General features: G+C 44.4%; 1 protein-coding gene across 4 annotated transcripts in view; it reads right to left on the bottom strand.

The window, feature by feature from the left end:
- The window catches only part of STAT3 (signal transducer and activator of transcription 3), a 64410-nt gene extending 59622 nt beyond the window's left edge, over positions 1 to 4788 (bottom strand). For 3 of the 4 annotated variants that reach the window (XM_030839921.3, XM_030839920.2, XM_030839922.3), the window contains exon 1: positions 4560 to 4788. The gene's annotated coding sequence lies outside the window, so the exon portion shown is untranslated. The remainder of the gene's footprint in view (positions 1 to 4559) is intronic. The other variant, XM_030839919.3, reaches the window with a different exon arrangement.
- Positions 4789 to 19810: the final 15022 nt, after the last annotated feature.

Genomic DNA, 19810 nt, shown 5'->3' with positions numbered 1-19810 from the left:
CCAAAAATAAATAAATAAATTTATAAAAAATAAAAATAAAAGGAATTTGCAATAAAATTGTCCAAGATAAATTGGTAAGTAGAAAAAGCTGCAAAAAAGCTGGAGAAACATACACCAAATTAATAAGACATATATATAAAATATACATAGTTTATATTTCTACAAATATAAATTTATTTACAGTAGCATGCATTACTTTCATAAACAGGACAAAACAACTTAATGACATTTGAACCCAATTATTAACAGAAGAGAAGGGCTAAGAGCCGTAGCTTCCTTTCCCCTCAGTTCTCCTAAATTAAGAACTTCTACCTATAGCTCCCTGAACACACTATGCTGTTTTAAGCCTCTGCACACTCACGTTCCCTCAGCCTTGAATGCAACTATTCACCACTCAGCTTTGTTGGGAGAATTCCCACCGATCCTACAAAACCATTTTCAGGTGTTCCCATGTGAATACCCCTCTAAGATAGAGCCTTTCTCTCACCCCTAAAAAGAGTTAATCTCCTGGTAATGTGTACCAGGCATTATGCTAAGTATTTTACCTGCATTATCTCCTGGAGTCTTCAACAGCCCTAGGAGATAAGTACTGTTATCCTATCCTTTTACAGATAAGAAAACTGAGGTTCAGATTCTGACTAGGAAGTGGCAGATCCAAGATCCAATCCCAGATGTGTCTGACTCCAGAGCCTGACCTCTGAACCACTGTGCTATCATCTTCCCAACCCTAAGTCCATACTGACGCAGCACATACCCCGGCCCCCCGACAACACCACTTCCGGTTCTGTGAAAACAGGGACCATAGTGCATTATCCTTGGATCCTGCCTAGCACGATAGTTAGCTCTCAATATATAATATGCTTGCTGATCTGAACCGAGTTGTGATAATACTGATATAGGAGAACTGACCATAACAGAAATTTTCTTGCATATGCTATTCCTTTTAAAAACTGGAGACATTTCAAACAACTTACCACCAAAGTACCATCTAGCATTCCTGACAAAAGTGCCCCATAGTAAGCCAAGGTTCCTTGTAACTAATGTGTAACCACAATATTACTTTTTTTCACGATAACCAACAAAGACTGAAGTATGAAGTAGCCCAGGGGTGTCATCCTGCTGGACCTCACCAAGGCTGCCCCAGGACACCAGGAGTTCTCCAGGATCTGGGGATGCCCTTCAAGTGCTCTATGGCTGGTTGTTATACATGACCCAAAAGTTATGATAAATTTTTTTAAATATGGAAGACAGAAAATGTGAGTGGACATTTGTAGCCAATTAAAAATCCTCAAAAAGCACTTCTGCACTTAACAACACAAATCCAATAAGTCAGGACCCCTCTTTTTGAGTGCTGGCCCAGTGTATAAGGTCAGCTTCAGTGACAACTCCCCTAGGGCAGAGGCCGTATGTACCGACTTACTTTGTACAAGTTAACCAAGGTCAGGCATGGGGTACGCACTCCATAATTAAACACCAGTATTCAGCCTCAAAAATCTTTAAATTCATTGGTCTTGCATTCAAGACCTCTTATATGCAGGCACTCCTTCTCCCCTACTTACCTTCCTAATCTACCAGGATTTTGTTTGTGTTATATCACCATACCTCCTCACCCCAAATTCTTTATATCTGTCAAATGCCAACCATTATTTGGGCCCTAGACCAAAGCTCTCAGTTAGCAAGAAGACTTCTAGACAACCGCAACCTCATAACCAATCCTTCTACTGAAGACCTGTAGCGCTTAGTGAAGCACTGTCCAACAGAACTTTCTACGATAATGGAAATGTTCTATATCTGTGCTATATGTTTTTTAATATATAATAGCTACCTTGTTGGACAGCACAGGCTTAATGTCTCACCACCTCTTTGAGGAAAACATGTTGCACTACCATGGATAAAGCATTTATGAAGCTGCCTCAGTAGACCTCAAGTTCTGTAAACAAGGCGTCTTGTTCCTCATAGCAACTTCCACAAAGTTGTAAAAAGTAAATATTTGTTGATTTGTACATCACCTCTGAGAAAGCCATAAGATTAAAAGGTGCCAGACTCGGCATCTGTAATGATGGCCACCACCTCTGCCCCATCTCACCATCTGAAAGTCAAGATGTGCAGAGGCAGGGAGGAGAAAGCAACTTTCTAGAGACACAAATGACCACTGATCAAGCCACAAGGCACTTTGGTTTATATGACATTTAGGTCATGACTGTCCTTCACCTACAAACTTGCCTAAATAAACATCTCTTTCCATTAGCAAACAGCTAAATTCTGATGGTAAATTATGTACACTATACCGTTAGCTACTTGTGGGGAGGGACAGATTGGGAGTTTGGGATTGACAGGTACACACTGCTATATTTACAACAGATAACCAACAAGGACCTACTGTATAGCACAGGGAATGCTGCTCACTATTCTGTAATAACCTAAATGGGAAAAGAATTTGAAAAACAATCGATACATGTATATGTATAACTGAATCACTTTGCTGTACACCTGAAACTAACACAACACTGTTAATCAACTATGCTCCAATATAAAATATTAAAAAAAAAAAAGTTACTTCCCAAGTTAGCCATAGCAGTTAGATAGGAAACAAAACAAAACAAAACCTAAAAACCTAAGGAAACCCCATTTGTATATCATTTTTCACCTGTTTATTAAATATCTCCCTTGGAGTCTTACAGACTACTGGTGGTATTTCATTGTCTAGGTATATGTCAGAATTTCACTGACATCTTTCCCAGCAGGGCCTACAGTCACACTAAATCAAGATCTAATACTTAAGCATAGATAGTCAAAAGCAAACAAAATATACAGAAGGTACAAATTCCACCACTATGACACTCTGCTGCCCCAGGCAAGTGTTTTGTTCCTTTGATCTCAATTTCCTTATCTACAAAACAGAGTTAAGGTTATATGAACTATCTACCCTTTGTGGGTCAGGTCATAACTGTGGATATTTCTACATGGCTATTCTTCCCAAAAGAACTACATATAAAAGATTTATGAATTTTCTAGTGGTTCTTTGTGGTGGATATGCTAGCAGATATAGAGATTAATAAGATCAAGTCTCTAACATCTACATTTTTTGTCTTGTTTTGTTTTGAAGATTTCTTTCCTCCATCCCACTGTGCAAATGTCCCTGCAAAAATTCTACTAGTACCCCAGTCTGGCACATGTAATAAGGAAATAAATGTGTTGACTCAGGGAATAGATATATTTAATATAAAACAGAAAATTGGTTGAATCAAGTCATAACACAGTCTAAATCCACATAGAAAAGATTGAGATAATTTACTGTTCTGATTTATTCAAACCAATGCTGTATCAGCCCAGCCAGCCAAAAAATTACAACCCACACACAGAATAAATATACCCTTTAGATGCACACACAATAAAAACCAGCAGGGACACCTTACATACATTTTTAATACGAATAAGTGTGTCAGTACCATACATCCACCTGATATAACACAGAGGGATGTGGACTAAACACGGGAAAAACAACTTGGGTGATGGTTTGAATTTTGCTAACTTAAGTGCAACCACACCCCCAAACACAGGTAAAGTTTGCACACATGACTTTGCCAAGGCCAGCCTGTCTTCGTTTCCCTCTCCTCTGCATTTACCCAAAATGTTGGCTCTGAGACAGAAAACTCCCACTCTGGATTGGTTCATTCTGTCCTATGCAATTAAGCAACACCACAATCCAGTAAACGCAAGGGCTCAATTATTCATCTTCTGGCCAAGTTTACCAGGTGTTTATAAAAGAACAATGTCAAGGAGGAAATAGGTTTATTTCCCTCTAGAGCTGGCTTGATGGGGGTTTTATTCTGTTTTTTTAGAAGGGGGAGGAGGGAATCACGACTTTAACCTAGAAAAAGACGGGAGGGAATTTAGAAAGAGTACAAGACTGTCAATTTCCCTACAGGAAACTTGATTCTTATGCAATAATCCTACCCACAACCAACCAGTCCATGAGGCTGTAGGGGGAAGACACCTATTCCTACCTCCTCCAGGGGGGCACAGCTGGCTCCTAAAGGAGCGGGAACAGGGCAAGGCGGAGGAAGTGGCTCAGCCGGGAGCCGCCGGGCCCCGCCGGGGGGCGGGGAGGAGGCGCTTGCCAACCCGCTCCACCAACCTCTGTGGAGATCTCCGCCGGCGTGACAGTCGCTCCTGTGGCCGGAACGTCCCCAGAGCCCCAGGGAGCAGGAAGTTGGGGGGCTGTCCCTCACTCCTGCCCCCCCACCCTAGAGTGCCCTCGCCCCACAGTCCTCCCCCTCCAGCCCATTCTCTCTTCCTCGGCGTCTCCCCTTTCTCCAAAGAACGAAACTTCCTTCCAGCGCACCCTGTCCCTTCAGAGGCCGGCTCCTGTCATCCCGGGGAGCTGTCCCTTCAGAGCTACCCTCCGTTTCTCCTCGTATCCCCTCGACCCACTGAAGTTTCCATCCACTACTCCCCCAAACACCCCAGAGGCTCCCAGCGCTCGCCCCCCGCCCCCGCCCGGGGATGCCCAGGCCTGGAGGCCGTCGGGGGGCAGCCCCACCCTTAATCCCCTTCACCTGCTGCTCGGACTGAGGCCCGACTGGCCGGGGCTGCGCTTGCGCCGGGGTGCGGGCCGCGGGGTCCCTCAGGCCGCGGAGTCTCGCCTAGCAGATGTGGGGTAAGCGCCGAGCTGGGGTTCTTGTCAAGGATCCGGTTCGGGCTCGCTCCCTCCGCGACGACGTCAGAACCCCAGCCACCCCCTACCAGTCTACGCTGCCCCAGCTCCGGAAACCGCTGAATTACAGTCCCTCCAGCCAATCCCCGCCCAGCCCCGCCGGGCCGTGACACGCCGCTCATGCATAATTCATGAGACAACCAGTTTTCTCGGCCACCCAGAGGCCCTGGTGAGTGTACTGTACAACCGATGCCCCACCCACTGGCCAATAAGAAGAGCCTCTTGGAGAAAGGGCGGAGCCAATAGAAGGCTGGGAACGCCCCTGTTCTGGCTGTTCCGAGGGCTTAGTGCTCCTCCCTCCGTAACAGCAGGAGAAGAACCAAGGCCTTGGGCAGAGAGGCCCGGGGGGAGGGAGGGAAGATGACCGGAATGTCCTGCTGAAAACTCAGCTGAGTTCCTGGCAGTGCGTGACGTCAAAGACACTTTAAATGGCCCTGATGCGGCTCTCTTCTGCCTGCTCTCCCTCTTCCCGGCCCTTGACACCACGTGGGGGCGAGGTCGGGAGCCACTTACCACGTGGGAATCAGCCAGTTAGACAGTCCCCAGGTATCGCCAGATCCTCTAGGGGCCCAACGCCTGAATTGGGTTTCTGGGGACAGCAAAAACTGTCCAGGTGACTCCCGCCTGCTTTGAACTTCAGTTTCTGCGTGAGTCGGGACACACACACCCGGAAACATGACGTGGAAATAGAGTAATTACTAGAGTGCGTGGGGAGAGGGTAGTGGATTTAACCCAGTCCTGCGTTCCGTCTTGGCTTCGAGCATCAAAGGCCAACAGCTCGCACACTGGCCGGTTCAAGGGAATGAGGAGACAGTACAGATGAAGAATGACACATATACACATTGTTTTTATGCGTCTGAGTTGAAATACTTGAAATGGTGTGCCTTTTTCTTTTTCGCCTTATCTACTTCGAATGCAAGTTTTACTGCATTAAAACTAGTAGTTTATAGGAAATGTAGACATTTTACCTTACATAATAGAGGATGTACTTTGCATAATAGTGTGATTTTGTGTGTGTGTGTGTTAAGACTATCAGGGTTTTTAAAAAATAACAGCTATTAGTGTTTGTTTGTGTTTATTGTGTTTGTTTAGTACAAAGAGGTAGTAAGATGAAATCTAAAAAGGGCCTGTTATCTCACCACCCAAATAAACCCTGATGACAGTTTTTTCAATGAAACTCACACGTTTGTGGTTAGAAAATTCAGACAGTTAAGAAAAGTCAAAACTGAAAACTGAAAATCTCCCCCCTTCCCCCACCAATCCTTCTCCCCAAGGATAGCTATTCTTATTAATTTCTGGTGAGAAAACCAATGACGCGTAACCGTTGGGGGATCATAGATACTTCTGAGAGTTTGCTGGTGACTATGGAGTCTAGTCCCAGAAAGATTCAGCATGAGCTTTTACTCACAAATTCTCCTGGTTCCCCAATTTAGACCATTGGACCACCTTATATGCAAGTGAGAGGTGAGAGCATCTATAGGGCAACTGATAGGGTCACTCATGGTGGGATTGAGAGTTTCCTATTGCCCTCCTGTAGACCCAGCCCAGCGTGGAAATTGCTATATGTGTCCGTAGTGTGTGTGTGTGTGTTGGTGGCTGCATTTATCTTAATCTTCACTTCAGGACAGATATCCCCCACCTTCCACTTCACCTAAACTCTGCTTTAGCTGTGCTCTCCCATGCAGTTGACTACCTCCTTAACAATATAGGGTCTGGGACTTCCCTGGTGGTGCAGTGGATTTGAGAGTCCACGTCTCATAACTTTGTTCCATCCACCCAAACCCTGCCCTCCTCCCTGACTCCTCTGCAGCTGGCCTTTGCTTCCCTCACTGCCCTCCGCTCAATTCACATGGAACATCTAGCCCTGAATCTATCTGTTCCACCTACAAAAGCTCCCTCCAGCCCAGCCACTGGCCTTTCTCCATACCGCCAAGGCTGCCCTTGGCTTAAAGTCAGCAGTTTCTCTCACTTGAGCCAATGCTTTGATCTGAACTCCCTTTTCCAGTCTCATCCCCTCCATCCCACACACCCGGAAGTTCCCACACTGAATTTATCACCTTCCTCCAAACATGTCGACACCTTCTGTAACTTCATGCCTTTGCAAATCTCCTTGCTTCCACCTGGAATATCTTCTCTTTCCTCATTCCCTACCTGAGAACTCTTACTCATTCTTCAAAGCCGGGTTCCCACATCACCGCCTCCAGGCTTTCTGAGATTCTTCCTAGCAAAATTGATCTCTTCTGCTGGACTCCTTTAGCAGGTTGTTTCCCCATCCAGTTTGGCATTCTCCACATTGGACTCTAATGAATCCACTTGTTAGCCTACTTCCTGATAAATAAAATTAATGATTAACATTCATAAAACAATCACCACTTTCCAGGAACTGTGCTAAGCTTTTTACATAGATTATCTTGTTTGATCCTCACCAAAACCCTGTGAGGTAGGTACTGTTATAATTCTCATTTTCCACTAGGAAACTATGGCCGAGAAAGTTGAAAGACGAAAGACTGGTCCAGGGTCCCACAGATAGAGACTACAGGCAAACTCAGAATGAGAATCAGGTCTGGCTGCCTCCAAAGCCTGGACTCTTTGCTCACATATGCTTGAAAACATTTCCCCTAAGCTTCTGGTTCCTGGAAGCCGAAACCCTTTCATGCTCGCTTTCGTAATCCCAGCATCTAGCCCAGAACTCACCTAAGCCTGAGTCAATGAAATATTAATAAACTTGTTGAATAATCATATTAGCAACAGCTAACACATGGAGTGTTTACTGTGCACACGTCCCTGCTTCTGAGCATGTATTATGTAACTCATCTATTAACTCATTTAATCCTTAAAATAACTCCATGAGGAGGATACTCTGATTTTACAGTTGAAGAAAATGAGGCTTATCCAAGGTTAAGTGACTCACCCAAGAACAAAGAGCTGGTAAATGACAGTCAGGGTTCAAATCCAAGAGTGTTTTTTTTGTTTTGTTTTGTTTTGTTTTCGCGGTACGCAGGCCTCTCACTGTTGTGGCCTCTCCCGTTGCGGAGCACAGGCTCCAGACGCGCAGGCTCAGCAGCCATGGCTCACGGGCCCAGCCGCTCCGCGGCATGTGGGATCCTCCCGGACCAGGGCACGAACCCGTGTCCCCTCCATCGGCAGGCGGACTCTCAACCACTGCGCCACCAGGGAAGCCGGTTTTTGTTTTTTTTTTTGACTCATTTTTGGCTGTGTTGTGTCTTCGTTGCTGCGTTCAGGCTTCCTCTAGTTGCAGCGAGCGGGGGCTACTCTTCGTTGCGGTGCGCGGGCTTCTCATTGCAGTGGCTTCTCTTGTTGCTGAGCATGGGCTCTAGGCGCACAGGCTTCAGTAATTGTGGCGTACAGGCTTAGTTGCTCCGCGGCACGTGGGATCTTCCCGGACCAGGGCTCAAACCCATGTCACCTGCATTGGCAGGTGGATTCTTAACCACTGCACCACCAGGGAAGTCCCCAAGTGTGTTTCATTGGAGAGCCTGAAGAGCTGCTCTTCCTTGACTTCATCTCCAGGCTCAAACTTCCTTTTGGATCCCCAAGGAAGGAAGGGTCTAAAGGAGGGGAAAAGATGATGCCCTCGCCCTCTACCCATCAAGTGAATAAAGGCAGAGTGCAGAAGCCCAGCCCATTCAAGCCCATGGTGGTTTATAAACATGTCTGCAAATCATTTGACACTTCTCCCATCTAAAGGTAGACTCTCATTCCACATCAGGAGTGACTCCCTTCTAATAAATAGAATACAATGGATTTGATACTACATGACTTCTGAGGTTAGGTCATAAAAGGCGATACAGTGTCCACCTGACTCTTTCTCTTGGAACACTCACCCTCGGAACTTAGCCACCATGTTGTAAGGAAGCCCAAGCTATATGTAGCGACCTTGTGAAGGTGTTCTGGCCAAGAGTCCAGCTAAGACCTAGCTGACAGCAAGCATCCATTGTGAGTCAGCCAGACTCCAGATGATTCCAGCCCCCAGTTTTCAAGCCACCCCGATGGAGGCCAGACAGAGCAGAAATGAGCCATTTTTGCTGAGCCTTACCCAAATTACAAATTCATAAGCAAAATAAATGTTGTCATTGTTTTAAGCCACTAAGTTGTTTGTTTGGTTTTTTCTTTAATTGAGGTAACACTGGTTTATAACAATATATAAGTTTCACGTGTACATTATATTTCTACTTCTATATACCCTATAGCCTACTTACCACAAAAAATTTAGTTTCCATCCATCATCATACAGTTGATCCCCTTTACCCATTTTGCCCTTCCGTGCTGGTAATCACTACTCTGTTCTCTGTATCTGCCTGTTTGTTCTCATTTGGTTTGTTCATTTATTCTGTTTCTTTCTTTGTTTATTGTATTCCCCATATGAGGGAAATCATTTAGTATTTGTCTTTCTCTGTCTGACTTATTTCACTTAGCATAATACTCTCAAGGTCCACCCGTGTTGTTGCAAATGGCAAGAATTCATCTTTTTATGGCTGAGTAATATTCCATAGAGTGTGTGTGTGAGTGTATGTGTGTGCATGTGTGTGTGTATACCACATCTTCTCTATCCATTCATCCTTTGATGGGCACTTAGGTTGTTTCCACATCCTGTCTATTGTACATAATGCCACAATTAACATAGTGGTGCATATACCTTTTCAAATTAGTCTTTTTGTATTCTTTGGATAAATACCCAGAAGTGGGATTGCTGGATTATATGTTAGTTCTGTTCTTAATTTTTTGAGAAACCTCTGTACTTTTTCCCATAGCGGCTGCACCAATTTACATTCCCACCAACAGTGTATGAGGGTTCCCTTTTCTCCACATCCTTGCCAACACTTGTTATTTTTTGCCTTTTTGATAATAACCATGCTAACAGGCATGAGGTGATATTTCATTGTGGTTTTGATTTGCATTTCCCTAATAATTAGTGATGTTGAACATCTTTTCATGTGCCTATTGGCCATCAACAGGTATGTCTTCTTTGGAAAAATGTCTATTCATCTTCTCTGCCCATTTTTATTTTTTTATATGTATATATATATATATACAATTTTATTGAGGTGTAGTTGATTTACAGTGTTCTGTGATTCCATAATTCTTTTTTTTATACACCTTTATTGGAGTATAATTGCTTCACAATGCTGTCCTAATTTCTGTTGTACAACAAGGATGTTTTGAATATTAATCCCTTGGATATATCATTTGCAAATGTCTTCTCCCATTCTGTAGGTTGTCTTTTCATTTTGTTGATGGTTTCCTTTGCTGTGCAGAAGTTTTTAGTTTGATGTAATCTCATTTGTTTTTCTTTTCTTTTCTTTTTTTATTCTTTTTTTGTCCATGCCATGCAGCTTGTGGGATCTTAGTTTGCCAACCAGGGATCGAACCCAGCCTGGCAGTGAAAGTGCCAAGCCCTAACCACTGCACCGCCAGGGAATTCCCTCATTTGCTAATTTTTGCTTTTGTTTCCCTTGCCCGAGGAGTTATATCTAGAAGGATATTGCCAAGACCAATGTCAAAGAGCATACTGCCTATGTTTTCTTCTAGGAGTTTTACAGGTTCAGGTCTTACATTCAAGTCTTTAATCCATTTTGAGTTGATTTTTGTGTATGGTGTGAGACAGTGGTTTAGTTTCATTCTTTTGCATGTGGCTGTGCAGTTTTCCCAACATCATCTATTGAAGAGACTGTCCTTTCTCCATTGTATGTCCTTACTCCTTTGTTGAATATTATTTGTCCGTATATGTGTAGATTTATTTCTGGGCTCTCAATTCTATTCCACTGATCTATGTATCTGTTTTACTGCCAGTACCATGCTATTTTTTACATTAATTATTTATTTAGTTATTATTTATTTATTTGGCTACGCCAGGTTTTAGTTGCAGCACACGGGATCTTCATTTTGGCGTGTAGGATCTTTTAGTTGTGGCATGTGTGATCTTTAGTTGTGGCATGCAAACACTTAGTTGTGGTAGGCGGGATCTAGTTCCCTGACCAGGGATCAAACCTGGACTCCCTGCATTGGGAGCACGGAGTCTTAACCACTGGCCCACCAGGGAAGATTACTATGGCTTTGTAATATAGTTTGAAATCAGGAAGTGTGATACCTCCAGCTTTGTTATTTTTTTCCTCAGGATTGTTAAGCCACTAAGTTTTAGGATGGTTTATTACACAGCAATAGGTAACTGATAAGTGTCCATTTATCACTTCAGAGAGATTTAGGAACTATAATCTAGATTAGGAACTGAGACTGATGAATTAGCAGTAAAACTCTAATTCAAGAAGGCAGCCTGGGGCTTCCCTGGTGGCGCAGTGGTTAAAAATCCACCTGCCAGGGCTTCCCTGGTGGCGCAGTGGTTGAGAGTCCGCCTGCCGATGCAGGGGACACGGGTTTGTGCCCCGGTCCAGGAAGATCCCACATGCCGCGGAGTGGCTGGGCCCGTGAGCCATGGCCGCTGAGCCTGCGCGTCCGGAGCCTGTGATCCGCAACGGGAAAGGCCACAACAGTGACAGGCCTGCGTACGGCAAAAACAAAAACAAACAAACAAAAAATCCACCTGCCAATGCAGGGGACACAGGTTCGAGCCCTGGTCTGGGAAGATCCCACATGCCATGGAGCAACTAAGCCCGTGCGCCACAACTACTGAGCCTGCACTCTAGAGCCTGCAAGCCACATCTACTGAGCTCGCATTCCACAACTACTGAAGCCCACGTGCCTAGAGCCTGTGGTCCGCAACAAGAGAAGCCACCACAATGAGAAGATCGCTCACAGCAACGAAGAGTAGCCCCCACTTGCTGCAACTAGAGAAAGCCTGTGCACAGCAACAAAGACCCAATGTAGCCAAAAATACATAAATTAAATTAAATTAAAACAAAAAAGAAGAAGAAGGCCCGGCAAGGAAGGGAAGGTTTAGAGAAGACTCTCAGGGGTGGCAAAGGGGGCAATGGGCAACTTGTGTGGGTGATGAGACCCCCATGGGACTCAGCAATAGAAAGGCTCACACAGGGCTGCCCGACTCACCCTCACTAAAATCACAGGGAAGAGCAGGTCTGTGCAACATGAATTCCTTGGACTCCTACTTTCTGTCTGCAAAAACACTTCTCAGGCATCATCATGCAAGCAGCTCTGTTCTCTCTTGTCTAAAGAACAGTCTTCCCTACTCACTATTTTTCAAGGCTAAGCGCTTTTCCTATGCTGCTTAAAACATCATTCTTACCATGTCATTTCCATGGGGCTTACGAAAAAGAAGTTCTCCTTTCTCATCCCTTTCAAGGCCCCGCCTATCCCACCAAACTCCCTCCTGCTTACTAAATTCCAGCCAGTCCATTTCCACCTCAGGGCCTTTGCACATGCCCTTCTTGTTCCTTCTCTAGCTCTGGCATGGCTAGTTCCTTCTCACCCTTCTGGTCTCACCTGCTCGGAGAGACCTTGTCTAACTACCTCCACCTAAGGTTACTCCTAGGAACTTCAGTCTCTATCTCTATGTGCTGTTTCTTGTGGAACTCTTATCATAATTCTCATTTTATTTATCTGTTTACAGTTTCCTTTTTTAAAATTATTTATTTATTTATTTGGTTGCATTGGGTCTTAGTTGTGGCAGGCAGGCTCCTTGGTTGTGGCTCACTGGCTCCTTAGCTGCAGCTCGTGAACTCTTAGTTGCAGCATGCATGTGGGATCTAGTTCCTGGACCAGGGATTGAACCTGGGCTGCCTGCATTGAGAGCATGGAAACTTAACCACTGCACCACCAGGGAAGTCCCTGTTAACAGTTTCTTATCTGTCTTCCTCATTATACTGTCAGTTCCAGGAAGATGGACCTTGACTGTTTACTGCTCCCTTATCTCTCCAGTGCAGGGCACATAGTAGGTACTCAATAAACACATGGACTAAATGGAAGTCCTCTTGGTCCCACCCCTCCCCCTCTGAGCTTTATCCGTTCTCCTCTCCCTCCGGACCTTTTCCACTTATTCCCTCTCTCTGTCTCTGAAGATGCTCCTTCTTTCCCATTATGGCCCCCATGTCCTCACCTTCACTTGCTGCACCAAGGTGGCTTCTGCCCTCTCCTCTCCATACGACAGGGCTCTTAAAGGCCACTAGGGACCTCCTCCTCACCAAAGCTGATGTCTTCTTCTCGGTCATTCATTTTATCTAACTTTGCTGTAGAATCTGGTACTGCCGATCATCCCCCTTCCTCCCTCCTAGACATTCTTTCCTCCCTCAACCATCACAATGGTTAAAAGAAGCAATTGCATTAACTAGAAAGCTGATGGAAGCTGAAGTGAGACACACAGAGTTTGAATCCTGGCTCTGACACAGAATAGATAGTGCAACCCTGGGCAGTCAGCACCCTCATCTTCAAATCGAGAACCTAATTCTGACCTTGGTAAGTGTGCATTAAAGCGTTCTTGATTGGATGATACTCTCAAATTAAGTGTGCAACATGACAAATAAGAGCCAGGTCATGGCAGCATCCACTGCTCAGGCAGCCCACCTACACAGCAGTGTGACCCTGGGCCAGTTGCTTAACCTCTCTGAGCCTCAGTTTCCTCATCGACAGAACAGAGACTATGAGAGCACCTACCTCATAGGTTGTCGTGAAGATTAAAGGAGGTAACCTGCAAAGCGTTCAGTACAGTGTTAGCTATGATTATCTTATGCAAAAAAAAAAAAAAAAAACACTAAAAAAACAAGGGCAGTGTGGGAGAAACTTATTGGAAAGAATCTGAGATCTCTCTCAAATTCCAATAAAGACTTGAACAACCACACCTTATAAAGGACAATTCCAGGAACCTCACCAGAAGGAGTTAGTGGAAGTCCCACTAAACTCTGCCCTTCCCTTGTCCTGACTTGGCTTGAGGCTCCTACTGAAATGTTCAGTCTCTAACTATGGCAACAAATGCCTTTGAAGGTTAAGCAAAGGTTCCAAATGTTTTTAATCACTTGTGTTTTTATGCTACCACTTCAAGCATTCTTTTTCATTTGATTCATCTGACTGAGATTAAATATCCAATTTCCTGGTAAATGTAGGCTCAAAATTCTAAACTGCTGGCAGAGAAGATTACATTGGCCCAGACAGGCATCCTTTACAAAGCAGCTATGGACAGGGGCAGGGGACCTGGTCACCCAGCAGAGACGAAGCCCTGGAGGGAGGGGGCAGGGGTTTTCCAAGCAGAGGGACATCCAATACACATCTGAATTACGTGAGATCATGTTTATGAAAGTGCCCTGCACCCAGTAAGATGTCCTTCTCCCTCTCCAACCATCCCACAGTCTACTTTGCTGTTCCCCCAGCCCCCTCCATCCTCTAAAGGTGGGCGCTCCTGCTTTAATTCTAAAATCCATCCTCAAAAATATTTTAAAAACAAAGATAAATAAATAAAGTAAAATCCATCCCCTTCTCTCCCTAACCCCCTCTCTCCCTTGGCAAACTCATTTATTCCTAGCACTTCAAAGACCACCCCTCTTCTGATAACTCTTTTATGCTGAGTCTTATAAGGTACAGATAAACTACTTTCTCAGGTCCACAGCAACTTCTTCTGTAAAACAGCTCCTACTTTTTCTTATCTATAAAACAAGACCTTTGGGGAATTCCCTGGCTGTCCAATGGTTAGGGCTCCATGCTTTCACTGCCAAGTGCCTGGGTTCGATCCCTGGTCAGGGAGTTAAGATCCCGCAAGCCACACAGCCAAAAAATAAATTAAAAATAAAACAAAACCATTTTTGGTCTAACATTCCATAATTCTCTTAACCGTTCCTCAATCATGCCTTCAGCGTTCCTGCCTCTTTGCCTTTCCACACACTGTTCCCTTTGACAGGAGGACTTTCCCTGTCCCACATCACTACTTATATTTAATTAACATGTATTGAGTATCTGCTATGTCAATAGATACTTCTTAGGTCCTGCCTGGCTGACAATAAGTCCTCCTTTCCTGGGAATTGCCCCCTTCACTCCCCAATCATATGCTGGAATGGGTCCCTTCAGCCATGTCTGTATTCCATGGTCCTGTCCTCCTGGCCATAGATTATTAAATCCGGGGTGAACACATGTTTACTGGTTTAATCAGATTCTCTATGCCAGGAATTTGGAATTTGAAACTGAGAGACACAGAGCCTGGGAGCCCTTAGAGCTGAGTTGCATTAATGTCAGCACTTTCAAGAGGGCCATCCATCAACTCCCTCTCAGAAGTCCCTGGAGATCCCCTGATTCCTACTCTTCCCAGCCTTGGAGTCCATGGGATAACTTGGCAGCCTTCCCATATAAGGTCCTTTTTGCTCTTTTGGCCAATGTTCTTTTCTTATGCTTTCAACCAAATAACATTAACCAGTGCAATCGTATACGAGACACTGTTAGGCTCTGGTGACACAAAAATCAAGTAAAATATGGTCTCTGCCCTTCAGCAACAAGTATTTGAAATCTTACCCTGTGTTAAGGATTGTAACTCAAAAGCCCCCTTTCTCCTTAAGTTTCCCCATATGCCCCAAGCAGATGAATCTGTCTTCGATGTATTGATGTTGCATTTTGTTTTACCTCTCTTACAGTCATCACTTGGAGTTATTTTGAATATCTGCCTCTCCCACTAATTGCAAACTGTTTCAGATCAAGAGCTACATATGTCGTCTTTGTAGTCTCTCAGCTCCTAGCACAACATCACAAACAGATCATCGGGAAAGAACACCTGTCGCTTTGTTGGCCCCTTGGCCTCTCTCCTTCCTCTGACAGCAACCCAATTTTCCTTTGGGAAATGAGCCTTCCTCCACTCTCAGTTCCACCTTGCAAGTGGGTTCTAGAAATGGTACATGACCTAGATTTGGTCAGGAGGCACAGTGATTTGAATATGTGACCTATCAGGGCCATATCTGAGATTCTGGAAAGATTTGGAAAGAAACCCTCTTAACTGAGGTTGTTGAGCTGTTAAGCCATAAGCCTGCAGCTATGGATGGTCATCTTTGCCAACACATGTGGAAAATCTGACTGTTAATGAAACAACTACAGCAGAGAAGAGGAGGCAGGAAGAGAGAGAAATTCCTAAAGACATTACATCAGAACTTGCAACCAGACACCCCTGGACCTATCACTGGGAACTTTTTCAATTACATTAATTCCCTCTATGCTTGTTTTCCACTTTGGTTTGTTTGTATGTTTGTTTGTTTTGTTTTAACATCTTTATTGGAGTATAACTGCTTTACAATGATGTGTTAGTTTCTGATTCATAACAAAGTGAATCACCTATACATATACATATATTCCCATATCCCCTCCCTCTTGCGTCTCCCTCCCACCCTCCCTATCCCACCCCTCTAGGTGGTCACAAAGCACAGAGCTGATCTCCCTGTGCTATGTGGCTGCTTCCCACTAGCTATCTATTTTACATTTGGTAGTGTATATATGTCCATGCCACTCTCTCACTTCGTCCCAGCTTACCCTTCCCCCTCCCCGTGTCCTCAAGCCCATTCTCTACATCTGCGTCTTTATTCCTTTCCTGCCCCTAGGTTCTTCAGAACCATTTTTTCTTTTTAGATTCCATATATATGTGTTAGCATACGGTATTTGTTTTTCTCTTTCCGACTTCCTTCACTCTGTATGACAGACTCTAGGTCCATCCACCTCACTACAAATAACTCAATTTTGTTTCTTTTTACGGCTGAGTAATATTCCATTGTATATATGTGCCACGTATTCTTTATCTATTCATCTGTCGATGGACACTTAGGTTGCTTCCATGTCCTGGCTATTGTAAATAGAGCTGCAATGAGCATTGTGGTACATAACTCTTTATGAATTATGGTTTTCTCAAGGTATATGCCCAGTAGTGGGCTTGCTGAGTCATATGGTAATTCTATTTTTAGTTTTTTGAAACTCCATACTGTTCTCCATAGTGGCTGTATCAATTTACATTCCCACCAACAGTGCAAGAGGGTTCTCTTTTCTCCACACCCTCTCCAGGATTGTTTGTAAATTTTTTGACGATGGCCATTCTGACTGGTGTGGGGTGATGCCTCATTGTAGTTTTGATTTGCATTTCTCTAATGATTAGTGATGTTGAGCGTCCTTTCATGTGTTTGTTGGCAATGTGTGTATCTTCCTTGGAGAAATGTCTATTTAGGTCTTCTGTCCATTTTTGGATTGGGTTTTTTTTTTGATATTGAGCTGTATGTAAATTTTGGAGATTAATCCTTTGTCAGTTGCTTCATTTGCAAATATTTTCTCCCATTCTGAGGGTTGTATTTTTGTCTTGCTTATGTTTTCCTTTGCTGTGCAAAAGCTTTTAAGTTTCATTAGGTCCCATTTGTTTATTTTTGTTTTTATTTCCATTTCTCTAAGAGGTGGGTCAAAAAGGATCTTGCTGTGATTTATGTCATAGAGTGTTCTGCTTATGTTTTCCTCTAAGAGTTTTATAGTGTCTGACCTTACATTTAGGTCTTTAATCCATTTTGAGTTTATTTTTGTGTATGGTGTTAGGGAGTGTTCTAATTTCATTCTCTTACATGTAGCTGTCCAATTTTCCCAGCACCACTTATTGAAGAGGCTATCTTTTCTCCATTGTATATTCTTGCCTCCTTTATCAAAAATAAGGTGACCAGGGCTTCCCTGGTGGCGCAGTGGTTGAGAGTCCGCCTGCCGATGCAGGGGACACGAGTTCGTGCCCCGGTCTGGGAAGATCCCACATGCCGCGGAGCGGCTGGGCCCGTGAGCCATGGCCGCTGAACCTGCGCGTCCGGAGCCTGTACTCTGCAACGGGAGAAGCCCGGGAGAAGCAACAGTGAAAGGCCCGCGTACTGCAAAAAAATTTAAAAAATAAGGTGACCATATGTACTGTTTGTTTTGTTTCATTTTGTTTTTTCTGCTGAAGCCAGTTTGAGGTGAGTTTATGACACTTGCAATAAAGTCTTATAATTCATTCAACAAATGTTTATTGACATAGAGTTCTATGGAAGCCCTGAGAAGGAAATGATCAGTTTGGCTTGGGTGGAGCTGGGGAAGAGGTTGGTTTACGCAGGGACATGGAAAGAGGGAGGCCATTCCAGAGAGCGGTAACAACCTGAGCCAAGGCCCACGGGCCTCAAAGCGTGTGGTCCATTTCCTTCTTTTCTTTTTCTTTTTTTTTTGCCCATGCCATGCGGCTTATGGAATCTTAGTTCCCCAACCAGGGATTGAACCCAGGCCCTCAGCAGTGAAAGTGTGGAGTCCTAACCACTGGAGGGCCAGGGAAGTAAGTCCCTGTGGTCCGTTTCTGACCAGCAGACTCCTAACGAGTATATTGAAGAACAAACAGTAAGGCAGGGACCAAACTCTCAAGGGATCCTGTGAGCCATGCCAAGGAGTTTAACCCTTTGGTCAAAGGAAGACATTTAAACCGTAAGGTATGTTTTCATTTAAAAAAATCTATATAAATATCTATGTCTATATTTATATCTGTATCTATCTCTATCTCCATCTCTAACTAGCAGTAATGTGGGGAATGGATTGGAAAGAGCATCTAAAGTCATTTCAAATACTCCAGGTGAGAGCAAATGAGGTCTGGACCAGTCCAAGATTGGCTGCAGCTGTCTTCTCCTGACCCCAATGGAAAATTACCTCTTAGGGATAAGGACTTTGGAGGCACCATTTAGAGACCTGATAACTCAATCTGAGGCTGCAGAGGAACGTCCTTAGATCCCAGGTGTGACCTAAGAACGCTGCCTGCCATTATCAGTAAATAAAGGATGTTGCAGCCATCAAGCCACCATATTACAACTGCTCCAACAGTGAGCCCTGAGGGAACTCAGGATAGAAACAAAGAATGCCCGCCATCCTGCAGTCAACTGCTGCAGCCACCCCCAATGGTGCACCCTGAGGAGACTCAGGATGAGAAAACTCAGGATACTGGCCCCAATAGCTGAGGTGCATATCAAAGGAATGATTTTAATGAGCCCAGATTTTGCATCTTCCCATAGGCAAAACAGCTCTAATTTCATTAACTTGAGATGCCTGGATTTCTTTAATTAACAATAATCTTTTGATGTTCCAACTACCTGGCCTTTTTGCAAAACTCCTATATATCTTGGCTCTCCCTCTCGCCTCTTCGGAACAGTCTCTCAGTGTTATCTGAGATGCTGTGTCCCAGGCTTGAAGCCCTCATGTCTGCCGAATAAAACATAACTCAACTTTTAGGTTGTGCTTTTTTTTTTTTTTTTTTTGGTCAACACAGGTAACATTTGATGGGATCCTTTGAGAGAAAATACCCCTAGTTTATTGTCTGATTCTAACCCATGGAAATAGTGTTAATGATGGATGGGCAAGCTCATGACCGGTTGGTAAAAAAGATGCTTCGTGGGAGTGCGACCTTGTAACGTTCATCGGTGGGCAGCTGTTTCTTTAAAGCCTCCTAACTCCCTTCAGTCGCAAGAGAAGAAAAGGAATAATTTCTGATGTGGGGAGAGCTTCTGGGGCTGCGGCCCCACGCTGTGACATAGAACTGCGTAGGGAAGTTACAGCAAAGTAACTTGGCTGGTATTGAAAGTGTGGTGGACCAGTGAGGGGGGTAGCTTGTAGAAACAAAGCGGGAGGGGCCAGGAACCTTGTTGCTGTGGGTAAGAGAAGTAAACAACGGCTTGCTATCCCAGGGCCCTTCCTCGTTTCCCTCAGGCTTATCTCTCCGCTGCTGGGGTGCTGACGTCATTCCCTGCTTCTCACAGCTGCACCTCTACATCCCAGAGGAAGGAGGATCCTTAGTGGGTTTCTCCTGGCTTTCCTGGCTCCCAGGCTCTGAATTTTCAGCCTCAATTTTCATTTCTTTAATTAATTTTTATCAGAGTAGAGTATAGTATAATTTCATTTCTTTTTTTAAATTAATTTTTATCAGAGTATAGCTGCTTTACGATGTTGTGTTAGTGGCCATGTTTTTTGGAGGAAAGCCGACTCTTTCTGGGGGATTTAGAACTCGAGACTGCTGTGCCTGCTGCTGGGGGCGGAGGCAGGGGAGTCCAAAGGAAACGTATGGCCCCTGAGGAAGGACTCAGCTTGTTTGAGGTAGCAGCAGGAGGCGGGGATACAGCCCCAGAAATGACATTGTTTTTATTAGGGACACCACTCCCCCAGGTGATTCTGATG

The sequence above is a fragment of the Globicephala melas genome, chromosome 20 (genome assembly GCF_963455315.2).
Source record: "Globicephala melas chromosome 20, mGloMel1.2, whole genome shotgun sequence".
In the NCBI taxonomy this organism is placed as follows: domain Eukaryota; kingdom Metazoa; phylum Chordata; class Mammalia; order Artiodactyla; family Delphinidae; genus Globicephala; species Globicephala melas.
This window is presented reverse-complemented; position numbering and strand designations above follow the sequence as displayed.